Source organism: Struthio camelus, chromosome 2 (genome assembly GCF_040807025.1).
Source record: "Struthio camelus isolate bStrCam1 chromosome 2, bStrCam1.hap1, whole genome shotgun sequence".
Lineage (NCBI taxonomy): Eukaryota > Metazoa > Chordata > Aves > Struthioniformes > Struthionidae > Struthio > Struthio camelus.
The window spans coordinates 171,642,124-171,659,951 of NC_090943.1; the positions used below are offsets into that span (position 1 = coordinate 171,642,124).

The 17,828-nt window shown below is 51.6% G+C and overlaps 1 protein-coding gene and 1 long non-coding RNA gene across 3 annotated transcripts in view; both read right to left on the minus strand.

Annotated features, from left to right (window-relative positions):
* The window catches only part of ZC3H3 (zinc finger CCCH-type containing 3), a 167,634-nt gene that overhangs the window by 108,616 nt on the left and 41,190 nt on the right, over positions 1–17,828 (minus strand). The gene's annotated exons all lie outside the window — the stretch shown is intronic.
* Positions 12,184–14,656, minus strand: LOC138066107 (uncharacterized). The gene is made up of 3 exons (XR_011139369.1): positions 14,218–14,656; positions 13,949–14,105; positions 12,184–13,278 (listed from the first exon to the last, which is right to left on the minus strand). It is a non-coding gene; the product is annotated as an uncharacterized lncRNA (long non-coding RNA).

Genomic DNA, 17,828 nt, shown 5'->3' on the forward strand with positions numbered 1-17,828 from the left:
TTTTTTTTTGCCCTTATTTATGTAACGAGACATTTGCATCCATTGGCCACTCCTCCGCCCTCAAAACCAAACCGAAGGCCAGGCTGCTTTTCCCCAGCTTTTACCTTTCCCAAAATCTCCTTTTAGAAAGTCCCCACCCCGACTCCCGCATCTGCGGAAAAACTTGTAGGAACTCCCAGGTGGACGGCAGAAAAGTTTGCAGGCAGCAGGGTTGTTGAGCAGCTTCTATTCCTCTTCTCTTTTCTAAACTTTTATATAAAACAGGGAATGAACGGGCTCCAATTCCATCCAAACGTGGTTTTCTATCCAAACAAAAGGTTTCAACTTTGCTTCCAAGTTGCTAGCGCTGAACGTGCAAACGCATTCGCAGCGGAAAATATCTGCAGGAAGGTTGAAAAGCACGAAGTTCAAACCCTCACGAGCACCACAATGAGCAAAAGAAAATGAGGACTTTGCTCTCCTTATCAAAAAAATTATTCTCAAAATCCCCAGGACAGTGACCGGCAGCGGAGGCAGGAGCCAAAGTCAGAGAGTCCAAGAGCAAAGTCAAAGAAGGAGAGCACGTTGGCTGGGAAACCTGTTGTTTCGGTCACCCTCACCCTGCCCCGTCCTGTAACCCACCCAACGGGCTTTCCCGCACGCGGCTTTCCATTTGCTTTTTTCCGGCGCGGCGCTGAATCGGGGAAGGGAATTCATCTTTGACAAACATTTACCGATTATCAAATCACAACTGCAGCCACAGACAGGGGCAATAAGTCACTTTAAGCAGCCGTCCGTACTGCAGTCTGCAGAGTTTGGGCAGCTCCGCGATGACAAATAACTCCTGTCAAAGCCGCATGTTCCCGGGCGCTCCGAATCCGTGTTCCCTGTTGTTCCACACTACCTGGTGTTTAATGACAACACTGTCAGACTAAGACGAAGCCTCTGCGCTGCGGACTGTCAAAGCCCTATTAGAGGAAAGATTGAGACCCTACTCTTCTTAAACTCACTCAAGCAACACAACCCGCTAGTTTTTATAATTATGGTACGAGAGCCATCGATCGCACGCTGACACCTAACCTATCTGTATGAAATGGGAGTAGTTTGCTGGGTGACAGTTGCTATAGATTATTGCGGGTGGGTTTTTTTTCCCCCCTCTTTTATCCACTGCTCTACAAAGCCTAAAACGGATGGGAAGGAGGAAGGGAAAAGCGGGCACCTTTGCTTAGGTGCCTTTTCTAGCCCGGCTGTTTTAAGCGCGAAAGGGCTTCGGAGGTTTGCCGCTCTCAGGTTGCTTCGCCGAGGGGGAAACCTAGCCACTCGCTCCGACGCGCGTATCCCACCGTGTACGGACCACACGCAGCTCGCGCCTAGCAGCATCTCGCGCCCCGACGGTGCTTGGGGAATACGTCCTCGCAGGGAAGCGCTCACGCAGGCGGATCAGGGTACTGTGGCTCGACGGGCAAGGTAGACTCAACCTGTTCACCTGGCAGATAAGCAACCTTCGAACGCCAACTCTGTAGGCAGCTCTCAGCACAAGGCATCCTCGATAAGCAGCAGAAGGGACAAAGCTCGTGTTAGCGCGATGCGTGTTTATGCTTCCCCCCATCTACTAAGAGAAAGCAACATCCAGGATCCCGACGCGGTCAAGGGCTGCAAGGTTTAATTTCCTTTTAAGCGCTTGTTCACCTTGCCTGCTTCCATTTAATACAGGTTCTACAAAGATTAACTCCAATTCACTCGGCTTACTTCCAGAGGAGAAGGACTGAGCTAAATTTTGGGCGGGCAGCAAGGACAAGAAAAGCTTGCTCGCAGAATAAGAACACCCGGCGCAATGCAAACTCTCCCTTCCACCCTGTGGATGAGCTACTAAATTCTCAAGGCATAAAGGAAACAAGCCATAGTCGAAGGGAGCTTGGAAGCTACTTTTGAGCCATTAAAAGAGATGGAAAGGGAAGGGAGATACAGAGCGAAGGAAGCACTCGGCTGTAGCAAGGAAAATTCAGGCTGGAGAAGAGGAGCTGTCTCCCATAGACCAAAATCTAGTTTGCTATAGTGGCTCCCCACCACTCTCGGCACCTCTGCTGGGATATCCATCAAGCAGACCGCCGTAACATAGCGCCTCCAATTTTTGTAACCTCTCTCCAAGAGAGTTTCGCTTTCCTAGGGGAAAATCCTTTTATTTGAGCTAGTCCTCAACAGACCCAATTGCACGCAGACCGGGATTTGAAGGCTCTGCTATGTCCTTCAAACCAGGATCCTTTGGAGCAGTACTTTCCCCCAGGATAAACATTTGTTCCAATCCAGCCTATATGATAAGGCTGGAGCCGTTTAACCATCCGTGATTTTGGAAATGGCACAGACGTGGCTTCCTATCGGAGACTGAGGGCAGCCACCGCGTGCGCACAACCAGCAGGTGAACGCGTGCGATAACTCATGTACTGGAACCTCACGAGGGTTCGGAGAGATGAGGGAGGAGGAAGAACGTTGTTTTTGTTTTAAAGAGATATCCTCATTTAGGTAGAGCAAATATCTTTTAGGCTACTAAACATTTTTATAGCCTGAACTATTCACAAGTATCAGTACATGTGGTCTATTTGCTTGTATTTCCCCATTTGGGTAACACATGTGGGTGAGTTGAGCACAAATCCACTTCTTCACATCCACAAAGACCATGGCCTCATTTGCACTATAAGAAAAAGGACCCAGTGGCACTCCATTGATACAGCAGCCGTGGATGCTCAGTGGGGCCTAGACAGCACCAGAAGACACCCAAGCCCTAAACTCCATCCAACCATGGTAGTCAAGAGCTGCAGGAACTAACACCACCAGGTCCTAACTGCAACCAACCGAGCCAAAAACCTGCACCAGAGATGGGAATCTTGGGTCAGATCCACATAAAGGGTCCTTTTGGGGAAGGGGAGGGGAAGAGTGAAAGAGAACTTAAATCATGGAAACATCACTGCCTTCGCTTTGTTGAAGTCCACAGAGGGCTTTACAGTGATCTATATTTATTATGTTGAAAACATGACAGAGGATTGCAAGAAGGAAATAGTCACTGGCTACCGTGATGGCTCCAGTGAGCTACTTCTCAGTCTGCAATCTGAAATTATGCTACATCAGATCCCATATGCGCTCATTTGGGCTCAAGGCCCTTCCAGTCACGCTTTGTTAGGGTACCACCAGAGACAACGGCACACAGTCCATTCAGGAAAGAGAACCAAGAGGAAAGCTATGCTGCTGGTGGCTTTTCAACTCCTGAAGTCAACGATAGGTGACTGCAATAAGGAAAGCTCAAACCTGCAAGTCAGCTGGTCCCGATTAGCAGCTCTATATCCAGCCTGCCCAAGTCTGCAGCAAAACTGTCAAAATGAAACGGAGAGGAAAAGTTTCCATTTCCAGTTGAAAGTGCACCAATAACCCTATCTTTACCCCGCAATCGAGAGCTTTGTGTTCTGATTTCAATCTCCGGCAGCCCAAACCAGTCGGTTTTTGCTGTCCTTTCCGACAGCACACATCGAATGCAGCGGCGTCTTGTTCTGCGACTAAAAACCTCTAGTAGTTCCTACCTTCTGCCTCCAATAAACACCTAATTTTCTAAACCCTGAGTGACAGGCAAACACAACGCTTCCCTTGTCCCTTCCTCGGGATTGCCAAGTGATGTCAGCGTGGGAGAGGGAAAGGAGAACAAGAAATCTCACTTCTCTTGCCTCCGAGTTTGACAAGCAATTCTAGGCAGGGGTGGTAATATTTGATAAATGTTCATTTTCCTTTCTAGGCTGTCAGGTAATCTTTTTATTGACAGCACGACAGGGGTTTTCTGTAGTCGCAAGGAAAAAGGGCTTGTGCTCTTGCTTGTTATTAAACCAAGTACACATTTCTGATGGAGAAGCAACTACTATCCACCTCCCTCTAGAAATAAATCCTCTCGGGATCAGTCGTGTCCTGCATACCTCCATGCACCACATAGAGGCGGGAGGCCAGGTTCACAACACGGAGCCCTTGGAAACTGCCCAGTGCAAATCCTGAGCCATAACCGCCTCTAGATCCGGGTCTCCCTTCACCACCCGAGCAACCGTGCTTCCCCCTCTCTTAAGGGGATAATTTTACAGTGAATAGTACTCAAATGCCAAGAGAAGTTTCTGTGGCTTAGATGCGACCACATCATTTCTAATAATACCCACTGGAGTCTCAGCAAGGTGGTGGTTCCCAAACTACCATGTGAGGCCACGGGATCGAGCCCCGTGTCATGCCAGGAGTGCCATCAAACCACGATCGCTGTGCTGTGCTCTCCTGTGAGGGTCCATGGCTTTACCCACACTGACCCCGGACAGGCAGTACAGGAAGGTCTCAATGATCGAGGGAAGATGAACCAGATATGAAGAGCAACCTGCTTGCTCTCCTCACGGTTCTCCACTAGAGGACGAGGCACTAAGGCAGCAAGAGCAGAGGCAGCCGTGGGCAAGTGAATTTTCTCCACGAAGCAAGACAAGCAGGATGAACACAACTGTGACCTTTTACATAGAAAGGGAAAAACTGCTGTTTCTCCGAGGGATGACAACTTGTTTGCATCCTGAATGAGCCCAAAAAGCCAAAGTTCCTTAACACGTGGAGCATGACCTTCCTCTGCTCCACCCCAGAGACAGGAGCTAGGGCAACTCCTCCACTGATTTCAATAAGTGTGAGTCAGGCCCGTGCCCCTACCGAGTCCCCCCACCTTACCCAGAGGCAATTCAGCATGCATTTAAGAATTATGTGACAGCTCAATTGACTGCAGTGGCCTAAAATACCTGCCTCCATTGGGCCTAGCAGAGGAACAGTATCAACACCTTCAAGAGGAAGAACTATCAAGAAAAAAAAAAACCCACAAGGAAAAGATGCCTTAGAAACAGTATCTTCTGTTCTGACTGCACTGCCGGTGTTTCCCTGCAGAGAGGAAGCACATCAAGAAATACCAACCCATTTCATAGGGAGGGGACAAGTAGTTTCTCCTAGGGTTGGTTAGATCAATAAACGAAGATCGTTTAAGATAGAAGACTCTTCCCCTAAAGCCCTTCTTTCTTTGCTATTTCATTACTGCACTTAAGGAAAGGTCACAAGGAGAGAAGCCCAAGGTGTCAACTTCCCAGTATCGTGAACATTCGATCCAGGAAAAGAAATTAAAGCAGGGCCAGAAATACCACTGATGAAGGCACCAATGACAAAAAGCTGCAAGAATCTTATATAAAATTGCCAAGTCTCCATTTCAGCTTCAAATACTGTTCTCAAACCTCCTGCTCTAATAAGCAATTATAAGAGGAGGTTAATTACTGACCCAAGGATGTGCTCGCACCACCGGCCCTCCATGCATAAGGTAGGAGGACCAGTCCTCTCTATACCTTTTGGGAGAGAAGTGCCTCCACGGTGCAGTTCGGAGCAACTATTGGCTCAGTCAGAGCCTTGCTGGGTTCTCGCTCGTTTTGCAACCGTCGGCTGCATTCCTCCAAATTCTGAAGCCCAGTAGGAGGCTAAAGATGAAGGCAGGGACTATCTACAGATCAGTGACAGCCCAGTGAGTACAACTATGGTTTCCTAAAGAGCTTGAGAGAAGCAGGGTGAACAAACCCCCCAGAGAGGTGCTCTCAAGAGCTTTTGAAAATCTCACCCTCCAAGTTTTAACACCAACAAGTTCATCCAAAAAGTCAGAAGAGAAACTTGGCTACAAGCGCAAATACTAACAAATGACAACCTGACACCGTGGCAGGGCTGACATCCTCCACATTCCCAGACCAACCTCCTACTATTACCAAGCTGTTCCAGCAAAAACAACTGTCCAAGTTCACAGTGCTGTTATTTTGGGTCTCTCATCCTCCATATCGTCCCAAGAAAATCTGCTCCTTTCTCTTTGATATGTATCAGTCTAACAGTATTTTTTGCATCCTTGCCCTCCTTCACCAAGCTCGTTACACAGTCTCAGGTCTTTGGGGCAGGAGGCCCTCTTGCAGCCCAACCGGGCGATGCAGAGGGGTGCTGTGTTGGGCGCCAGGTGCTGCACTCAGATATCAGGTGCTGCTCAGTGCCGATGGGTGCGGTGCAGCTGCTCCCCCAGGAGGTCCCATGCAGCACATCTACATCGCAATGGCAGGTTCATGGAGAGCAGAGAAGACTGTCACAGCCCATTTAAGTCTTTTTTCCGCTGCCATAAAGGCTTTTATGGACCCCCCTCAAATCCTGCCTGGGGCCTTTTGGCACTGTCAAAATATTATAAGCAGCCCAGCCCTGCCAAGTTTGCTGACAGACCAGGAGATAGGGTACATGCATGAGATTTGAACATCACCTGTAAGACTATGTTGCAACCTCAATGACTTCCCCTAAATTTTCCATTTCCAGAGAGGAGATTTAACAGGAATGTCGTAAGGACAAAAACATGCATGCTTCTAGCAAAAGATCTCACATGAAACTTGAATTTCTTTCCTTCTTGTGCCCCTCTTTCAAGCAAATCTCCAACTCCTCGTTCCATCATCTCCACCTACCAAAGAATAGAGAAACAATACTCCAAGAAGGAGGCACCAGGAGTTTCTCTCCCTGGCAGGTCTCCTTAACATCACTGCCAACATCAGTGTTCACTCTAGCTCGGGTTCAGCATGAAGAAAAGCTAAACCAGTGACCACTTTCCTGCCAGTCTTTTCCTCAACATCCGCCTCCTCCAAATACCCACCAGAAAAAGTTGATTCCCCATTTCTGTCCCCCTCAGCCATGCAGCCCTGCGAGTCCTGAAGTAAACCCTTCTTTATTTTCTCCCCACCTAATTCCCCTATGGATTCCCTCGTTCCTGAGGCCTTGATTCAGCATGGACAATATACGGAGCAGTGTTCTGTTCCCACCCCGATGGAGCCAGTTTTCACCCTCCGGTTACAGTATCTCCTCCAAAGGAGATAGATTTTCCCGTGTCAAGCACAGATATGTCAGAGGCACCTCGCTGGGATATCAAGCTGTGGCACCAGCATCCCGTACCAGTGAAAAGCCTGTGCGGTTTTAATTATAAAAAAAACTGTACCATTTGTGGTCACAGTGAAATCCGACCTTGCTAATAGGTCACAAATACACGACTCTGGAGCAGCCCCGTCAAAACCATAACTGCCTCGCAACACAGCTGTCTTTCAGCTGGCCCATTTTGTTCGCTTATAAAGAGTAGCATCCTCAGAGATGCACGTCGTCCCCTTCGGCGTCTCGTAGTCCTACCCCAGCTTCTGCCCATGCCGTAACATTGCTCAGCAGCGCAGTTACCATCGCGCACACAGATTGAAGCATCCTGCTGAAGGAGAGAGCAGCCTCATCGGTTCCTGTGCGTATAAAACGGACCACCCCTCCCTACCTACCTCGCAGGTGGTAGCAGCTTAATTAATGTTTGCACGGGCTCTTGAAGACAATTAGTGCTGAGCATTATTAGTTAATAAAATACTCCACTGCTGAGGTTACTTATTCACATAATCCTCTCTGTGCTTGTTTTCCACCTCGCACTCCACATCTATTTTAGACTTATCGCCAGCACCATCAGATCCAAATCCCGCTCTGCAGCATAACTCCGTTCTGCAAGGGGTTTTACCCATTTCCAAAGTTAACCCAAAGGCACATCTCTTTGCAGGCTACGCGTTGGCTAGTCTGATGCAGGTCTCAGTGCTTTGACACCCCCACCAACAATGCCAAGGGAAGCACATGCGACAGATCACCACATCAAAACACACCTCCTGACAGCGCTCCAGCTCACGGCAATGACAAATCACCCCGACAAGAAACGTCCCACATCAGGAAATAGCCTGAATTTTAACCGGAGCCACTGAGTAAGCCACTTTGTAGAGACACATAGGGTTTTTGATTGTTTTCTGTGCCGCTCCAGGGCTCAGTAGCCTCTTGCTCAAAGGTCAGAAACCCCCTCTATGAAACACCCTGAGAATAGTAGCTCTACAAAAAGAAGCAGAAGCTCACAGTAAAGCCCATGTGCAAGCCATTAAACCATAATCCCCAATGCTATAGCGACTGTACGCGTGCCATGAGGCGGTGCACTGAAGGAGCGAGAAGAGCTGGACTCGGTGCCCAGCTCTGAACTTCATCAATACCTACCACGCTTTCACACAAGTTCTCAGAAGAACTAGGCACTGGCTACCGATCGGGCCCAGGGCCAGGCAACCTGACTTTACAGTCTAATCTAGTATGAGAAACCCTGCACTGCTTCTTGGTTTAAGACCAAGATATAAGAGGTTTCAGGTGAGGTGCCCGCAGAAACTGATAGAGGCGTCTTACAAAGCATCCTTATAATTTCTTCTACAATAGCAACACGTGACCTACAGTCTTGGAGAAGTAAACGTTATATTTTTATATCCCCTATGCGTAAAACATTCACAATGTAACGTAAGACAAGATAAATAAGTTAAATAACTAAAAAATTCAACAGAAGAGGGATAAGATAAAGGAAATCTTGTACACGGCATTTTAGTTAAAGCACAATAAGGCAGCACCTTCCCAGCAAACACTTCCCAAAAGCTGCTATTCCCATTATAAAGTGTCTGTTGAACATCCTTCAAATGAAACAAGTTTTAAGCAACAGAAGATATAAAGAAGATCATTAACTGGTTGCCCCGGGTGTCCTAACAGAGCCCTGACCCAGTTTGGATGCTGGGTCTAAATGAGACGCTCCTAAAACAGACTATGCTTACACAGACGGGAGGACAGAGGTCCGAAAACCAAGCCTCAGGTGAAATGATTTAACCACCGTGCTCTCCCTTCTCCTTGCAGGCTGGCTAACGTCAGCAGGAGTTATACTCGGGGAGAAAGCATGGCAGAAACGAAGGAAACAAAGGAACAGGCCAGCTCAGGTTAGGAGAAGCAGCTGGTGCCAGCGATGCTGCCAAGACGAGCGATGCTTGAAAAGGGACCTCTACAAACCCACAACGGAGCAGCACAACGATGACGACAAAACGGGCCAGAGTTGAGACGCAGAGTCCCTTCGAAAACACGTCCCATGGAACAGGCCAAGCACTTGCAAGACTCCAGCTCTAAAATAAAGTGAATGAAAGTAGAAACTACTGCGATTATCTGGGCAGCTTTAATACCGCTGGGCGTCATGTACCAGTGCAGGAGGACAGGAATACAGCACGGACAGAGTGCTCTTCCAACACAGATCACGGGAACTTTTGCATGTGACTTTTGCTGTTTAAGATGGGCAATATCACCCGTTTGATCTTACACGTACGCGAAAAGCGAGGCGAGCGCTCCGACGAGGACGGCAGATCACTCTCGGGGCAGGAGCACAGTCCTGGCCACAGAAGGCCATGCTCTTCCCTTCCGTAAGCCGAGACCTGCCGAGATGCGACTCCAAACGGATAAAACCCCTCTCCAGACACGATCCGTGACGGAGGCTGCAAACGGTGCGGAGGAACAGCCCATCATTAAGCTGCAGGCAGGAGGAGCTCATCTGCTGGAGCAAGACCGGCCAAGGCACGTTTCCTTGCCTTCAGCCTCAAGCAAAAAGATATTCTGGCCCTGCTGGGATATACAGACATGGATTACAGCAAACATGAGTCTTTCCCAAGTCGTGCTTACAGATGACAAAGGAGCAGGAACGCTGCGAGCTGGCCATCCGGCAGCATCCCCGCACCCACATGGGACCACAAGGAAAGCAGGTCCTTCCCTGGGGAGGCCAAGAGGAGACTCAATATCCACTTTCATTAACACCCAAGCCCAGGAGAAGCCTTGCTGTTAGCACTTGCACCCCGTTGTTTGGGCAAAAGCGACGCATCTCCACGATCTCTGAAACTCTGTGTCATTTCCCCTCGCCCCATCACTCCACACATGCCACCCTCAACCCCCCCCCCAGCATTTCCTTGGGCGAGGGCTCACACGCGTAGCAACCCCAAACGCGGCTCCCAACGTTTCACCCGCCGAGAGCTCCCCCGACACGCGCTGCCTGCGCAGGCCCTGCAAACTGCTTCCAAAAACAGCTGCTGCTCTCCTTAATTAGTCTCTGCGGGCAGCGGGCACTAACGATTTCAGCTTGATGCCTGACTATTTTTGTTTGAGTCCCCCCCCCCCCCCCCCAAGCCCTTCTGCACAGGCTTCTTGCATGGCTTGGCCAAGCAGCGTGACCTTTTCGCAATGCCACCATTTGAAAAGTAAAAAGCCACTGGCCAACGGCACCGCGCAGCTCTGAGAAGGTGTCATCTCCAGGAAGAAAGCACTGACCACCACGGGGACCGCAGCCCCTTGCAGGTCTTGGTGGAGCCCAATGAACTGCCCACCTGCAGACCCCCACCTCAACGGCTCCACAAGGCCCTACCAATATGTGAACATCTTCCAGGTAGGTCAAGGCTAGGGCACGCTATCTGATACTCTTAAGCACTAAATAAAATCACACTTGCTACGGTCAAGATCAGCCCAAGCCCCTGAACAACACTTCCAAAGACAACACATATGATCAGGCAGCCGCTTTTGCCCAGATGGAGGTTAAAACTGCCCCCGGACTATGAACCGTCTCCTCCACCAAGAGCTCTCTCAAGCGTTTGCTGGAGGGCTCCTTTAAAACGAGCTGCCTTCCAAGAAATACAACTTCTTTTCCCAGGCAAATGGGGCTCCAGGGTCTGAACAGAAGGTAGCAGAGAAGACGTTAGCCCATCAAGCCGTTCACTTGACTCAGCAGTTTGGTGGAAGCCTTCAGCAAAAACAAACTTCTTTAGCGAGAGCCAGGTTGTACAATAAAACCTAAACCAGCGTGTCCACCTAGCCCTCGTACCACGAGTCAGACTTTTACAGCAATTTTAACAATTAACCAAAAAAAAAAAAAAGCTGAGAATTACATCTCCGTCATGGCAAACGCTCTTGCATTTGGGAACCAGGAAAGCAGCAGTATAGATTGGACAGAGGAAGAATATAACCTGATAAAGTTATCGCTAGTGTTATTGCACTCAAGGCAGAAAGCAATGCAATCTTGCACAGAAACCATCCTTGGGCACTGTCACTTGCTGGTAGATGGATGTGAGAGTCAAAGTGATCTGTCTGGCAGCCAAAACGCCGCAATGGGGGCTTTGCCCCGCTGTCACTCTTCGGTAGGGAAAGGGCTGCAGCCCCACAGGTTTGACCTTCCATCAAGCTCCATTTTGAAGTCAGGCCAAGCCAAGCCTGGGTGGCATTTGAACAAACTCTTCCAGAGAGGACTAAACCTACATAAGAGAAGAAATTCAATTAAGTCTTCCTACAAACTAAGCAAAACCCTTCACAGATGCTTCTCGAGGATGAGTCTCTCCTCTTGATGTGCCTGTGCAAGTCTCAGGTGTGGCAGGCGGGGCCCCTAGACATGGGCTGTCTCTTCAGGGAGGCAACGTGCCTCCTCCGGGGTGACAGCTCCCAAGAACAGACAAAACCGGTGCCATTTCGGGAAGCAATTAGGAGCTGGGGAGAGCGAACAGAGCACAAGACAAATCCCCCTTCTCATCCTCTGCCTCCTGAGCTTTTCCGTTGCTGCTGGATGTGGATATCACAAAGGAAAGCGCCTAGGTGCCTGCAGCATCGCCCGTGGTTTCAGCACCAAGCCCCAAGGCACACGGGAAAGAGACACCCAGGGAGCAGCACCTTCTCCACTCCTCACAGGGATCTGATGGCACCCTGGGACCCAGCACCCCTCCAGCAGCATCTCCAGGGCAGAGGCAAGGATGGTGGGATCTGCTGCATGGGGCCTGCAGGCTCCTGATAAGCTGCCAAAGCTGCTCCCAGGTGGGGAAAACACATCCGTGGCCTGTTCAGCACTCAACAGCTTCTCCGTTAAGTCGTGACATCGATCCCAGCCTGACTCTGCATCCCCTGCAGCTCCCGTCAGTTAATTCGAGCGCTCGAGCTTGCTTCCTTCAGACGTGTCTTAATGCCGCGGACTGAAAGCTCTTCGTTGACCCCAAGTAATGCCACCCAAACCTCCTCGCCTTGATTAACACAAGCGGTTTCAGATGTAAAACAACGCAACCGAGCTCGGGGCTATTTAAAATCATAAACCGCCTTTGATTTTTTGTATTCATAAAAACGGGAACAACACGGCAACCTAAGAGAACGGCCATCAATAAAGCACAAACGGAATATCAATATTTAGCTACATGGAAATTTATATCAACCTGGGAAGTAATTATTAATTCAGCGTTCAGTAATTTGCACCATATTTGATACAGAGCAATAGAAACAGTTACTGCTGTCAAAGACTAGCGGGCTTCCAGCGTATTTATTTCTATAAACACGAGTAGGGCACAAGCCAATACGAAGTAGCAAAAACATGAGAGCTTGGCCCTCCCTCGTAGATCGGCACGTTTGCCAAATTTATAGCGAAAACGTTTCAGAAGTCTTTCAAGGAGTAGATGAGGGCTCGTTTGTAGACTCTCAGCAATTATAATGCAATACTCCAGGCGGGATCCAGTGGATCAGGCAGGGTCGGAGCCATCCTGAATTAATGAACGGCTGCTCATGCCCGGCCATCGCCATTGCCCAGCTCCCAAATCGCCCGCCCAAGAGGCTGCAGGAATAACGAGCAGGCGGCCGGGAGCAGAGCCTGCCGGAGCAAAGCGCTTCACTCCGGCCAAGGCGGTGGCAACAGTTTTAGCCAAGCTCAGCGTTTGCTTTTGCAGATGCGTTTTCAAGACAACCACCAGAAAACGTGCACGATTTCTTCACTGCATCTAATTCTTACAGGGCGGGTTGGTTGTTTTAATAGATGCAACAATGGGGGGTAACGAGATGATCCCAAAAGCAGTGAGGCCCTCAGAAGGTCTAGCATGACCATACAGCCAAAGAGCAGCAAAGGCGTAAAAGGTGAGATAGGTCCAACTTTGAGTTTTCAGAGCATTTACATGGCTTTTCAGAGCCATCTGAGAAAAACGGAGGAAGGAACATGGACATGCAGCAATGTCACGGGAGACCTCCTCGAGGTAAATAACCCTGCTGCCCCGAGCTCTGCTTGTGGGAGGTCAGTAAGTGACAGTTACCCACGATATGGGCTGAGATCTCCTGGGGCCAAACGACCATCACGGTACGTGGGGGCAATTAAACAGGATGAGCGGCGAGAAGGACTTGCTGCTCCCTCGCCTCCTGGGACAGCCACCGAAACACAAACACAGACGCACGCAGCCGCCTTTCCGCCTCGGCACCTTCCTTCGGCTTCAACGCCAGGGCATCCGAGCAGCTTACAATTCGTTACGGGGTTCATCCTCAGCAGCGTTAAGGTGTCGGTCCCATTGATCAGATGGGGAAACCGAGGCACGGAGCAACCAGGACAACCTCTCCAAAGCCAGGCTGGAAAACCGGAGGAGAGGACGTCACCAGTGTCACCTCCAGGACTCCCCGTCCGCCGAGAACCGTGCCCGTGGAAGCTAGCGAGCGGGACTCGCACTCTCACAACGGGCACGGTGACCACAGCACAAGTAACATCGCTTCCCCCCTAAACACCCAGATGCAAAACGGAGGCGGAGAGGACTCGAGCGGGACGTAAATAAAGGGGCTTTAACCCTGCGCCGCGGCTCCTTGGAATTGGCGCCGCGCTTCGACACGCTTCTGCCCGTCCGCGGGGCGACGCGCGCGAAAGCCTCGGGTTTCAGCGCAGCCGTGCAAATTCCCCAACTGTACGGCTATTCACACGCCAAGGCACCCGCCGGCGGGGGCTCAGCGGCAGGACGGCCGCGCGCCGTGCCACGCTCGTGCCTCCCCGCTTGCAGCGACCGCCGGCAGGAAGCCTCGGACTACCGACCGCAGCGCCCCGTTATTAACGCCGGTATCGGCCGCGTCCCCGGGCTATTAAATCCGCTACCGATTAATAAGCCGACCCGGCGCGTGCTGCCGGCCAGCGCGGGGGAGCCGCATCTCAAGACGACCGCTCCTACCCGCGGGGCGGTGGTAACGCCAAGCAAGCCCCTCCGCAGCCTTTGCCAAGCAGGCGCTTGCCAAAGTGACCGCTCTCTTTGCTAACCTGCACTTTTATTTTCTCAGCTTCGGGCGTCCCGAGGCGCTTTCGCTCCCCGTCTCTCCCAGGGAAGCCTGCAACGGAGAACACTTTGTCCGTCCCTTAGGACAACTCGGAGACATTTCTTTACCGTCGGTCCTCAGTCTCCCAGAAGCATCTTTCCCTAATTCAAAGACAGGAAAAGGGAGGCACGGAAAGATGAGCAGACTCTTCCTCCAGCCCACCAAAGGCATCGGCGGCAGCAGAAGCAAGGATAAAACTCCAAAAAAACTAACCTTTTTCTTCCTTCCCAGAGCTGCTTTGACGTTTCTTCTACCGCCCTAGGCAGAGCAGAGGGCTGGTCGCTTTTAAATCTTCCCCTCCTTCCCCAGGTCTCCCCAGCACGGCGGATTAATGCATTAGCTGTTCACCCTGCGGATGGGCCCGGTGCTAGGAGCACGGTCGAGCCATCGCTTTTGCAAGTCCCCGACCTTCCTGTCTCCAGATGAACTGCATATTTCCTAATCGATGGCTGGAATAACGCCCCGCAAACGGCTGCAGCGAGCGCGCAACGGAAAAGCGATTTCAAACCGCACGCGGTTATAGGAGACACCCTGCCATAGCCTGTTCGGTTTGATTGGAGGGGTTTTTTTTTGGGGGGGGGGGGGGGAGAATAGCAAGGGGAGGCAAATCTTGCACAGTGGTGTTTTATCCTGCGATTTCAACCCGTTGTCCGTAGACCTTCAGGGGGCCCGCAGAACCGTTTTGGGAAAGGTGGCCAACGTCGGCGTTTTCCACCCTAGCTACCTCGCAAAAGCAACAAGGAGAGCAGCAAAAAAGTCGGAGGGAACGCGTCTCCTCATCCGCTCTCCACGCTGGCTGCACGGGAGGAAAAAAATCAGTGATAAAACAGGTTTAAAAATATCTCTCTCTCTCTACATCCTTGATCTATGGCAAAGCTCAGTGCCGTGAGCTTGCACCCGCTCGTTGCTTCCCACCCCAAATCTCACCCGGCCAGAGCGGGGCTGGAAGACGCCTTCGCGCCTTGCGTCGGGCTCCTCCCCGGCTGCGTAAGGCAGGAAAAGCGAGGAGGCGGCAGCAGCAGCGAGACCAAAAACTACCCGAACAAATCTCCCCGAGACGGTGGGGACGCCCGGCGCCTATTAGGGAGCGCGAGAGGATGACAGATTACCGAATCTTTAGATGAATTGCTCTCCAAAGTGAGATGGTCGGGCTCGGTACCCGCCGCCAGCGCAGTCCATCAATCTCGGCGGGCTGATCCCCCCCCTCCTCGCCTCTCCAGGCGGGGAGTTCATTTCCACTTCATTACTTTGCAAAGGGACCGAGCTGCCGAGCGTCTTACTTACCGGCCACGCGGCAGGCCGAGGTCGCGGCCGGCTGCGCCGTGCTCCCACGGGCACGTCCGCGCTCCGCCGAAGCCGGGGCCGCGACGTCGGGCTCCGGCGAGGAAGGTGAGGAACCTCATCTGCCCAAAGCCGAATTCATCCAGCCTTTAGAAAAGAGCCTTTGAAACATGTGGTCTTCTCGGGCAGGAAGAAGGTGCCACGCTGGGCTGTGCCGGCAGGACAACACGCAGGGACACCCCAAAGCGCCTGCTTCCCCGGGTGCCTCCTTACCTCCGGAGCTCAGATACCTCCCTCTTGGTAAATGAGAGAGAGAAAGAGAGAGCAGAAAAGAAAATAACCTGAGGATGCTTCATTGAGAGGTGCAGGGTTGGAGGGGTTGTTGGGTTGGTTTTTGCCAGTTGGAAGGAAGTCTCTGCTACGGATGTTGAATTTTCAACCCTTGCTAAAACGACACTCTTCTTCCAAGAGGGTTTGTTGGTTTGGTTTTGTCTTCCCAACCCGCCCCAGCCCGCCTTTTGGCCCTCGCAAAGGAAGGACGCGGCGTGCGCTGCTCCCCTCGGCCTTTGGGCGCGTTGCGGCGCTCGCGCAGGCGCCCTCCCGCAAAGGTTCCCGCGGGCGCCGAAGAACGAGGCTCTTCCCAGCAGCATCGTTAGGGCCGTGCAATTACAGAAGGGGAGGGAAAAAAAAAAAAAAACAACAACACACATACGCAAGACGTCTTGGCATCCCGGTTTATCTACGCTACCCAGTACACTTAGGAGAATTACCGTGCAAGACAGTATTTTTGGGGGGGGCTACCACAGATTTCGATAGCAGCAGGAACACCTGCCAGCCCTCTGCTCGCCAGCTGAGTTGCTAAGAATCGCCAGATATCTCTGGCATAAAGACAGCTATTTGCCACCTTAATCCAAGGCAACGCAGGTCGGCAGGGACCGACCGAAGGCGGTCGATCGGCAGAGACGCGCGCGGTTCGACAGCAGAGCCTTTCGCTTCGGCGCGGGTTTGCTCCCGCCGTTCGGCTCCTCGCCTACCGATGCTCCACGGACGCGACCGGAGCCTTATTTCGGGGTCCGGCGGAGATGTATCATGACATTTCCTCTCTGCCTGACGTAGCGACTAACGCAGCAAACCATGACTCTTCATCGGGTGGAAAGACGGCAGCGACGAGTTTAAGCGACGCGGCCAAAAAGCGTGGGAAAGGCAGGGCGCCGGCTTCCTTTAAACCATACAGCCGAATAAGACCGACCGGTGAACGCGCGTGAGCGCTAGGAATCAACTAACCAGGCGGAAATCAGCGTCGGGCGAGAAACGTCACGGACCGGCCGCAAAAGCCACGCGGGCTCTAACGCGGTAACCAGACATAGCAAGGCTAGAGGTAATTAGAGGAGCACTGGAAAACAGGATTGACTCCAAGAGATGGCTTTAACTGCACGTGGAGTCACGTTCTCCGCGTGTCAACGCCACCACCTCTCCTTCCTAGCAGCTCGATAACCTGAGAAAAACTTCTAAACCTGAGAAAAAACTTCTTCACTGTGAGGGTGACAGAGCATTGGCACAGGTTGCCCAGAGAGGTGGTGGAGTCTCCTTCCCTGGAGATATTCGAAAGCCGTCTGGATGTGATCCTGGGCAATGTGCTCTAGAGGACCCTGCTTGAGCAGGGAGGTTGGACTAGATGATCTCCAGAGGTCCCTTCCAACCTCAACCATTCTGTGATAATACAGGCTGCGTTAATAGTAAGAAAACGGTGCTATGTTTAAGTTAAACCCTTGTCCCTTGATGCAGATGCTGAGTTATGCTGGATGCACAGTGACAGTCACGGGGTTTTTAAGCAAGGAGGAGGCCAGCAGGCGTTCAGGGCTCGGCGTATCAGAAGGGTTGAATGACGCTTAGGTCAAGAGAAGGAAACAACCTCAACGGACCAGCTCGGGTTTTCTAAACTTGGCCCTTCCTGCTATTTAAAACAAGCGTGCTCCAAAACTCAGCTCGTTTCGGGGCTCACCTTAAAACCAGCAGGACCGATCAAAACCAAATTCAGGCGGAGGATTCCTTCGCGAGCCCCGCGTCTTCAATCGCGAGCAGGACTAACAAAGATCGCGGGGCCGCCCAAGAGGGAAACGGAGCACCGCCGACGAGCAGAAGGCCGGCAGCTCCGGCGAGGCGGGTGCTCCCCGCTAATCGCTCGTGCTTTTTGCTGCTTCTGGCAACTCTTCGGTTACTTTACCCGCTGCCGTTTCCCATGGGAAAAAAAAAACCCAAAAAACACAAAAAAACATACAAACAAAAAAAAACCTCAAAAAAACGCCCTTTCCTCCCGCTGCAAAAAAGTGCTCGCATCTTTTCCCCAAGCGCGCCGTGCAAACGCAGCCGCATCGTGCCCCCTAGAGGGTACTGCCGCGGATGGGACGGACGCGAGGGTCCGGGCCGCGGGAGCCCGCAGGCGGCCAGCTCCGCTCCTGCATCGGCTTCGCAAAAAAGAGGGGAGGAAAAAGGCAAATTTTTGCTTTGGCGGACTGCACCCGCTTGCGCCTGGGTGCGTTTTG